General features: G+C 45.2%; 1 protein-coding gene across 3 annotated transcripts in view; it reads right to left on the reverse strand.

The window, feature by feature from the left end:
- Gab1 (GRB2 associated binding protein 1) overlaps window positions 1-10,661 on the reverse strand; it is a 119,667-nt gene that overhangs the window by 62,467 nt on the left and 46,539 nt on the right. Inside the window, exon 1 of one of the 3 annotated variants that reach the window (XM_026777257.1) lies at window positions 10,086-10,103. The exons of the other annotated variants lie outside the window; for them this stretch is intronic. The gene's annotated coding sequence lies outside the window, so the exon portion shown is untranslated. Of the gene's footprint in view, window positions 1-10,085; window positions 10,104-10,661 lie in introns of those variants that run through there. 3 annotated transcript variants of the gene reach the window in all.

Here is a 10,661-nt window from a genome sequence, read left to right on the forward strand (position 1 = left end):
TTCAATGTCAGAATCCTTAGCAAATACTATCTTCAATGTCAGAATCCTTAGCAAATACTATCTTCAATGTCAGAATCCTTAGCAAATACTATCTTTAATGTCAGAAATGAAGGAAAAGTAGTCCATTCACTAAACTCTCAGGGCTCCTGAATGTGAACACTCGTAGCCCCCCTCCCACACACACACACATCAGAGAGGACCTGCTTCTATAAAATAATAACCTTGGCATGCTTTCTCACCTTCTTAACGCATCATAATTTCCAACATTAATATTTTAGGCCACATATATTTTACCACAACTTAATGTCTTTTAAAAATCAAAAATTCTGAGCCAGCAAGACGGCTCAGCTGGTAGACACTCATTTGCCACACAAGGCTGGTGACCTGAGCTTGATTCCAGGAACCCATTGAAAGTGGGTGGGGAGAACCCACCTCACAAAAGCTGTCCTCTGATCTCTCCACACATGCTTCCCTACCTCAAAATGATAATTGTTTTAATTGCAACTAACGATTTACATTAGGATTTAATTAATAATCCAAAGATCTATTTTGAATTAGGTCGCTTATATTCACTTTCAATCCACTAGGATACACAGCTCCGTCTACAAATCCCATGCCCAGAAGTTTTCCTTCTAAGCATTTATATAAAATTTGGCTAATTTTAGCCTGGACGAGGGGCACAGACAATAAGAAATCATTTCACATCGACTTTCTTTCCTACTAAATTGGGGACATATGTTTAAAGTAACAGCAGTTGTTTTTAGCAGTAAGACAAGAGGGTACTTATAAAACGACAGTCACCTCTTCTTCAACATCAGCCCTCATGCAGAGGAGGGGTTTCACATTCACACGGTTCCCGGGGTGCTAGTGGCACACATACTCTTACAGACCTTTTTGTTGGGTTTTGGTTGTTTTTCATTCCTTCAGATTGCTTTCAGCAGTTTCTAAGCACGGAAGAGTTAGGAACCTGAGATCGTCACAGGCATCCGACAGAACCTAGTGACAACCCTCCTTAAGACTCTGTGCGTCTCTGATGAGGCAAGCTACTTACTTCGTACTTCATATCTAACCTGAACTCCTTCCTCCTGAATGCAGGAATCTGTGTCTTCAGTCCCTTTTCTCCTGGGGGGCAGTGACAAGAGAAAGAAAACGTATGTGACTTCCTCCTTTTCATACAACAATGGTGATCGTCACAAGTCACAAGAAAGTCAAGCCCCCACCCCTATAGTTCACCTGCCCTCTCTCTGCCTCCCCCAGCGCCAGCACCTGGAAGTAACTGCACAGCTTCTACAAAGTTTCCTTTAGAAACCAATGCACTTTGTCATTGCCAGGTCAGATAAGGGCTTAACTTCAGAGTGGCCTTTCTCAGTGTTTTCATTCTCTTAGTTCTGGAGCTAATTGTACATACCCATGAGCTACAATTTGATAGCTGGGAACAGTGTGTAATAATGATCAAACCATTGCGGTAAACATATGTGTTTCTTTAAGCGTTATTTTTTTTTTCAATTAATGTTAACAGTCATATGCATTTGCGGGGCACCGTGCAATGCTTCAACACATGCATACAACATATACTAACAAAATCAGAACAATCCATGTTTCCCTTATTGGCATTATTTCTTACTTTTGGCAGCACAATTCACAAGATGTGGAATCAATCTAAATGAATATCAGTGTAATGGATAAGAAAATATAGTGTAGTAATTTCATCAAAGTACGCAATGAAATACTATTCAGCCATTAAAATGATACCCTATCATAGGCATCGAAATCGGTGGAGCTGGAAGACACTGTGCTGCGGCTAATTTGCAGGGACAGATGCATACGTGTCACATGTTCCTCCTGACACGCGAACGCTAGAGAGTCAGTGCCATGTACAGCAGTGACCGCAAGAGGCTAACAGGGCTGGAGGACAACCCGGAGCCAGTCACAGTCCACAGCCGGAAACCACAGCACAGTCCCGCTACCCCATACTTGCTATCTACTGTGCTCACACTTAGTCCTTTGGGGTTTTGCTCTTTTTGAGGCAGGGTCTCGTAGCCCACGCTGGCCTTGAACTCCCAATGCAGGTGAGGCTGAACTCCTCTGATCTCGCCTCCACCTTTAAAGTACCTGGATGTCAAGGCGTGCTGAGCCACTGGAGCCAGCATCTTTCTACAGAGTTTTAGTCATACTTTATTTTTTAATGTGAGGTTTATCCAAAGTTTAAATTCTATACTTAAATAAGTGGATTCCATCCAAAAAAAGAAAAGAAAAGAAAATCTATCTCATGTGAGAAACAAGGCCAGTGTGCAGTTCTGAGATTCCCCTCTCAGAGAAAGGACATTTAGATCTCTATTTGAAATGCTGTTTTAATAAATATTGCCTACCCTGTGAATGAGCAGTAACTGGACACAGAAACCCACATAGAAGCAACACTTCCCACTGTCTCTGGCAGTCGGCTGCGGCCGGGTGACTTAAACCTAACAGACATGGCACAGCCAAAAGGAACCTTTTCTAGGTCCAGGTCTACTGTCAGTGGGCAGTCTGACTTCCCAGGTCTCCCTCTGCCCAGCACAGCGTATCCTGGCTCCTACCACAGAGACCGTCTCTGAGAGGCTGGGAGATGGAGCAACCAGTGGAAGGAACAGGAATCCTTGCAATTCAGTTCTGCAAGGAGCATTCTGCCTTGCACACCTGCGATGCTCGCCCTGCCAGGGCGGCCACGGGTGCAGCATCGGCTCCTTCGGTTCACAGGTTCCGAGGTCTCTGCTCGCAGCACAGGTAGCAGTCATCTGGGCTGGTAGCAGCAGGGACCACATGCCACACTGCTTCAGCTGTTTCCCGTGGACTATCTCATTCCTGATTTGGGGGCACAAGTCCTGCTAATGGTCCCTGCTTTGAAATAAAGAGGGAGACAAGCAGATGTGGCAGGCTGGATGTCTTATTGTTCCCCCAAAGACAAAGGGCAGGGCAGGCTGGTATATGATCAACTGCAGGTCTGCCCAATGTGCAGTGCAGACAGCTAAGTACTACAGATGGTTCGTCCTCAGGGAAAGCTCCTGGCAATTCAGAGCACTGCTCTCTTAGATTTTCCCTCTGTGGAGCTGCTCGTATCTGGGCCAGAAGAGTTAGATCAAAATTAAAGGTTTAATATCTGATTTGTTCACGAATACCCATAATCTACTGTTTACTTTTATTACATTACACAAAAATGTATGCGTGTGTGCATGCATGTTTGTGTGCATGAGTGACCGCCAAAGTGCCTGTGATAGCGAGCCACCTTTACCTGCTAAGCCATTTCACCAGGTCGAGATTTCTGTGAAACTCAAACTTTGGAGGAAGTAAACTCAAGCAGAAACAGTTCCTGGAGGAGACCTTCTTACTGTTATACAGTCTGTGATGTCTCAGTAAAGCCAAGCTTTGCATCACATTGCAGGCCTATAAACCACTAGACCATTGCAAATGAACTGAATCTGCCGTCCGTGTCTACTGCAGAGGGGTGGTGAAACACCCTACACAACACGGGTCCTCCTTTTGATTAAAGAAGGCTACACACCCTAACTCTCCCAAACTTCTTTTTTGTTTCTTTAATTTTTCCAGATAGCGTTTTTCGGTTCTGGAACTCGCTGTGTAGACTACGCTGGCCTTGAACTCACAGAGATCTGCCTGCCTCTGCCTCCCTAGTGTTGGGATTAAAGGCATGCACCACCACTGCCTGGCTTCTCCCAAACTTCTAAAAGCAGGGGAGATTCCGGAGAGGCATAAATGCAGGGAGGATGAGAGTGTGAAGGAGGTGCCTGGAGATCATAGCCTTTTGTCTTCTCAAGACAAGCATTGTGCTCGAGAACCCTCTCATCCTCCTGAAAGCCCTGACAATTAAGTGTCCAATGCACCGCTTTATTCATTCAGTAAACACGTACCGAGCACTCGCTGTCTGCGGAGTGCCATGCCAATTGCTGGATCCACTTTGGTAAAGTGACTGAGAAGACAAACCAGAAACTTTCATACAGCCATCATGGCAGAGAACCTAACGTGAGCTTGAGAAAAAACTCCACATTAATTTGCTTTACCCCGAGTCACAAAAGCATAAGGAACAAGACCCCTTCGCCTTTCCTTCCTTAAGTGACAGGTGTCCCACTGTCAACAGGGGCCTGCCCACTGTATTTACGCTTCAGACACCACCCTGCTCAGAGGAAACCCCACCACTACCCCTGGGACTATCTTTCCTGCTGATCCTTTTAGAAGTTCGTGGTTATCTTATCCACCTGTTTTTCCAATGCTGTCGCCAAGCTCACCAGGTTTTAATTAATAAGAGATGAGAGAATGATGTGTGCTCTTGGCCAGCACAAGCAAGTATTTCATTATCTGTATCAGTCTCCTCGTTACATGCTTGCCTACAAAGACTAAGGAAGAAGAAGCACTGGCACCCTACATGATCAGTCATTCCTAATAAAATAAAAGCTCCCTTTTCCCTTGATTAGTTGCTGTGGAAAGATGAAGGGACACACGTGACACCAGCTGTGGCTAAGGTCCCTGGCAGTCTGCTGTGGGAAGGTCCCTGATCCTGTCCTTCCAAGTGGCCTGGGCTACATTCTGGCACTCATAGGGAACTCTGCCTTCACACCCCTACTTATGTCTCTCACTGGCCCACCCCTAAGTTTGGAAATAGACCCAGATGCAGAGGGGAGGTGCCTTCTATATCTTCATGGGATCCATCCACATGACATCAGCACCCTCCTCTGCCCCAGTCATGAAAGAAGCGAGAGAAAAATGCACAACGATCTGTAGGGTGCAGGGAAGGGGGCACCCCTGAAATAAGGGATGTCATTATGAAGGGAGAAGTTCACATGAGAAGCAACTTTTAAAAAGAGACACAAATGTGTGTGTGTGTGTGTGTGTGTGTGTGCACGTGCATGTGTGCCCACAGTGGCTAGAGAAAAGCATTGGATCCCCAGGAGCTGGAGTTACAGGCAATTGTGAGTTGCCTGGTGTGGGTACTGGGAACTGAACTTGGGTCCCCTGGAAGAGCAAGTGCTCATCTCTCTATCGTTCCCCCGAAGCAACTTTTTGCACCACCCTCTTTCTTCACCCCCAACAAATAACTTCCTGCCTTGCTCCAAAAATCTACCCTTGAGCACCGCTTCTTCAACAATTACTTGCACACCAACTAACTTTCTGTGAGCTACCAATCTTTGTAGGCACAACGCCCAGCTGTGCCTTTCTAAGGCACAGACTCACCCTGTTTACCAAGCTGCAAACGGCGGCACCAACTATTGGTTACTCCTCTAATTTCATTTCTCCATTTTATCTAGCAGATGTCAGCAGGCTTCTGAGAAGGGCAAGATAGTAAATGTGTTCTGCTTTGAAGTCTAATGGTCTCAGAGAACTCCTCATCTTGTCCACAGTGCTATGAAAGGAGACCAACCATCCACAGGTCGATAGGAATGGCTGTGTCCTAACAATTTTCTTTCCAAGTTCAGGTGACAGGCTGGTTTGACACCACTGGCACTACTGACTCTTTAAGCCTACTCTGTAGTCACAGAACCTGTCTGTGTGCTAATGTGTGTTTTTCATGGCTTCCCTTGCAGCTAGCTATGGCCACGTCAGGGTTCTGGAGAACTGGACGCTGAGTGAAAATGACCCATACAAATCTAGATCATCTCCCTTTTCTCGAGCTGAAATTAAACTAGGGCAAACTACATTTGAATGTGGAGGTAGGAACAGCTTTCAGAATGACTGAGGAAGGAGCTGGAAGGAATGTCTGGGCTGGAGGAAGGACTGGGAGAGGGAGAAAGGGGAAAAGGGGGGGGGGGAAGAAGAGAGACAGAAACAGAGAAGACAGAGAGAGGCAAATTGTTTGTTGTTGTTGTTGTTTAATTGGTGGACTTTGGAGACCTTTTAATAAAGATTTGCATCTCCAAGCTTAGTTCAGGGCACAAGATGGTAACTGACTCAGAAAGGAAAGTAACTTTGTTCTAAGACAACAAAACCCCGATAATCCAACCACACACCCACACACTCACAAAGTGGAGTCCAGTGACTTGCTACAAATCTACTAATACTGAAGTATCTGACCTCTTACAAAGGCTAAGTCAGTGCTGTGCTCTATAGACACGTCTTCCCTTTGTAACAGTTGATATGAACTGTCACCTTTAGAAAGTGACAGCAGAAGCCCAGGCATCGCTGCAGAGATGCCTGGGGGACACAGAGTTCTTAACCGCACTCTTTTACCCCAATTGACGCGCCTTGGGTGAGGACCAACCACAGTACTATTTAGTCGATTGCAGCGCGATCCTTAGGAGATGGCTTTGCCACTCCGGGTTTCGGTTTTCAAACCGAAATGCGCCGCAGCCGGCTCCGGTTTAATTAGGACGCTCCTTTAGGAACCAAGTAAACCAATAACACAGGTTAAATGACTTACCAGGATTCCTCTGAAAAACCTTGAGAATGCCAAAGAGTGGATTTCATCAGACAGCCCCCAGTCTGCCAACCTCCAGCCCTGGCTGGTGCCATTACCTCTTCCCCAATTGCCCCGTGGATTGCAATGGTCTTGACGCTTAGGGCACCAGGTTGAGAGAGGCACTGCTAAGCAGTGGCAAAGCCCGCTAGAAAAATCCAAGCAATTTTCCTGCACCCTCTGTTTGGTGTGGCATCTACCCTCTGCTGGAGGTTTGGCACCTTAATAGGGACAGTCTGGCTCTGTTTCCCTGACTGCCATGGTCTTTCTTGTCCTATACAGCCTGGAGGATCAAGGAAAGTTAAATATACCCTGAGACTACATCACAAGTAGATAAACCCAAAAGCCAGTTGAAAAAAAAAAAAAACAAAAACAAAACAAAACACATACACACACACACACACACACACACACACACACACAAAGCCAAAACCTTACTTCAAATTTAAAGGGAAGATTTCTTTCAAAAAATTTTAAATTTATTTATTTTTATTTGCATTAGTGTTTTGCCTGCATGTATATCTGTGGGAGGGTGTCAGATCTTGGAGTTATAGACAGCTGGGAGCTGCCATGTGGGTGCTGGGAATTGAACATAGGTCCTCTGGAAGAGGAGTCAATGCTCCTCACTCCAGGCCCTCAAGTTGTTTTTTAAGGTGGGGATAAAAGTTGGTTGTTTGAAAATTTTGCTATGAATAATAACCAATTAAAATAATTATTTTAATTAACTATTGCTACACAAAGGATTTCTAATATATTATAATATATGTTCATTTTATTACAAAAATTTTTCAAAGAGTAAATCTTTTGTATGTAAACATAAAATTTGAATATTATCAATTAAACTTTGAAGTAAATTTTTACTTTTAAAATTAGGAAAGAAATTAAAACTAGTGAGTGTGGTTTACCAGCAGGTATTCCAGTATCCTAGCCAGGGTTGCTGCTGCTGTGCCAAACGCCATGACCAAAGCAACTTGGAGAGGAAGGGTTTATATCACTTACACTCCCACATCACAGTTCACTGTCACAGGAAGTCAGGGCAGGAACCTGGAGGCAGGAACTCATGCAGAGGCCATGGAGGGGGCTGCTTACTGGCTTGCTCCTCAGGACTTGCTCAGCTTGCTTTCTTATAGAACCCAGGACCACCAGCCCAGGAGTGGCCACACCCACAGTGAGCTGGACCCTCCCACATCAATTATGGGGGGGGTCACTGGCCAATCGAATAAATGAAGGCATTTACTCAATCGAGGTTTCTTCTTCCAAAATGGCCGTAGCTTATGTCACACAGCCGCCATTAGGGACGCGCAGGCCGGAAGACCATGAGCTCAGGGGTAGCCTGTACTACATGAGACAAGGCCTTAGCATTTTTCTTTAAAGGTGTGTTAGGTGTGTTAGGAAGATGGTAGAGTCCCCAGTACCCACATTATACCTGTAATCATCCCTCTGTGGAGACACGGACAGGACCTGGGCTCCCTGTCAGCCAGTTTAACGAAATCTGCAAGCTCCAGGTTCAATGAGAGATTCTCTCAAAAAGTCAGGTGGAGCACAACTGAGGACCGCACCCAGTCAGTCTCTGGCACGGGCATACACGTGAGCATATGCAGAAATAAATAACTTGTAAAAAGAGAAAAAAGGAGACATCTTCCAACTGTGCCTTTTAATTTTAGTGCACATTTTTCTCTAACTCTTTACAAGAAAAACCACACCAGATTAAAAGCAAACTCTGCAGCTATTTAAATACTATTTACCAAGAACAATCTGGGATGTGGAAAATGTGCTCAAATACTATGATCTAGAAACCCAGGTTCCCAAACAGTTTAAAATATTTTTTACAAGAGAATGAGCAGGGCTGCTGAATACCATGGTGCACACACAGAGATGGAAACAGGAGAATTAGGAGTTCTAGGACAGCCTGTCTTAAAAAGCCTGGATAAATAAATAGGTAAGGATCTATGCATACAAAACCAATGTGGAAGTAATTACCTCAACATGTTAATAGTGGCTTTTCTATGATTGGTTCAATAATCGTTTTCTTCTTTATAACTTAAGAATTTGAATTTTTTTCTATAACACATTCTAACAATATGGTTTTATTATGTATTTAGTATTTCTGGAGTTTAACTCAGGGCCTCACATATGCTAGGCAAGTAGCCTACCTAGCTACACACTCAGCCTATACACACATACACACACACACTATTTTTTTTAAAGACAAAATCTCACAGTGTATTTAGACTTCTCTGAACTCTAGATGCTCCTGCCTCAGTCTTCCAAGCACTGGGATTAAAGATATGCACCACCATGCCCGGTCCATCACAGACATTTCTAAGAGAAATAGGTATAAAGACACCAAGACACTAGAAGAACAGACTTCTTCTTTCACTGTGTGAAGAGGCTGACAACAGCCGTGTGGGGGAAACACAAGTTCCTCCCTTTCATCAGAATCTGGGAAACTCACAAACTAAGCATCAAGCAAGGACTGAAGGAGCCAAGAGTGGGAAGCTCAGGGGAAACCAGGAGCTATCGCAGCCCGTCAAGACACGGAGTCTCTGGAGAGAGGGTCCCGGGCACATCACAACTCGCCAGTGCTGTGGCCACCCTTTATGAGCCTGACAGTAAAGACAGAGCATGTGCAGTGCGCACGCATCCATGGTCATGATGGAAGTCGCATTTTCTTAGGAATTATGATTCACAATTACTGCTTTTGAATTGAGAAAACAGAAAAGAAAAAAAAAACCCACCCCAAACTGTTGAAATAATAATGAAGTCCATGCATGTCACAATTTAGCTAGAAAGTAATTTTTACTTCACAGTGGAAAACCCCCCAATCATGTAGGAACATAAGTCAAAAGAAAGTATGTCTGGATACTGTTATCTTTCCCATTCCCACCACAACACAGCAGAATCTGAGCGCATGTATCTGCTTTCAGATATTAGTAACTACACACTGGCTTTTTTGTTTTTGTATTTTTAAAGAGCTCAGCTGTGCAGGCTGACCAATGCCATTGTCCTGTCTCACTCTGAGGGTCACAGGATCCTCAAGCGCTCTTCCTCAGACTGCATCTTCCCTGGCAAACAATACCTCTTTTCATGAGCCAACTGATCACCAAAACAGCCTGGGCCCTGGCGTCTGTGCTCTTCAAAGTGTGGAACCCCTCCAGAGCCAAACAAGGAGTGTTCCAGGAAAGAGCAGGTAGAGGGTTCAGGAAAATGTCTAATAAAATTCCACTGTGTTTTCCCAAAACCCAGCTTCCCAAGCCCCAAACACTACAGCAGAGCAGGAAGGCAAGATGTTCTTCAGTCACACTCCTCAGACAAAGATTCTGACTCTGTCCACCGCATTATTCCAGTAACAGGGGAAACCCAGACGCCAACACCAGTGACACAGACTCAACAATTGCCACCCAACCTAGCATATGACAAAGGGTCTACAGAAACAGCCAGTCTAGTTGAACAATTCTACCTGCACTAAATAGACAAGATTTTGTGCAATGAAGTAACAGCAGACAAAAGAAGCCAGACACATGGCCAACACAGCCCCGGTCAGCCTACGCAGAGAAGAGAAAGGCACCCAGTGATATGGGAGCTGCAGAGACAGTGAGCAGGATCCAGACCTAGTCACGTAAATACGAGGAAGCAGACAACACACCTTTTCTGTGGGCTGCTAGAGAGGCAGCTTCCCTGGCCCTCTGACTTCCATCATCCCGCTCATGACCAGTTCAGGGAAGTAATAGATGACTTCAGTAATGCTGCCTGGCCTTCACCCAAGTCAATGACTTCAACTGCTCCACATTAATAACAAAAGCCAGCCAGAGTGGACGCAGGGAGCAGGGAAGAGATGAACGACAGGGGCAGCTCTTAAGAGAACAGCTACCTCTTGTCAAAGATGAAGCCAGGACCGACTGCTCAGAAGCAAGAGTTACCTCCTCTGAGCTATTAGTGGCTGAGGAGCCTACGGTAGGCCCATGTACACACCAAGTCCTCACCACACAAAGACCTTCACTGGGAAATAATATAGCAGTGCTCTGTGCACACTGTACAACGTAAAGGTTGCTGGGCTGCCAATCAGGTCGATGCTATTCAACTTTGTACACTAACAGGAAGATACTCTTCAAGAGCACGGTTAGCTGAAGCAAACACAGCTTTGTCTGGCTCCAGAGGCCATGGGAGGAGCCAGTGGACCTGGATCACACAGTGAGTGCTCCAGAGGCTATGGGAGGAGCCA

Source organism: Microtus ochrogaster, unplaced genomic scaffold (assembly GCF_000317375.1).
Source record: "Microtus ochrogaster isolate Prairie Vole_2 unplaced genomic scaffold, MicOch1.0 UNK51, whole genome shotgun sequence".
Classification (NCBI taxonomy): domain Eukaryota; kingdom Metazoa; phylum Chordata; class Mammalia; order Rodentia; family Cricetidae; genus Microtus; species Microtus ochrogaster.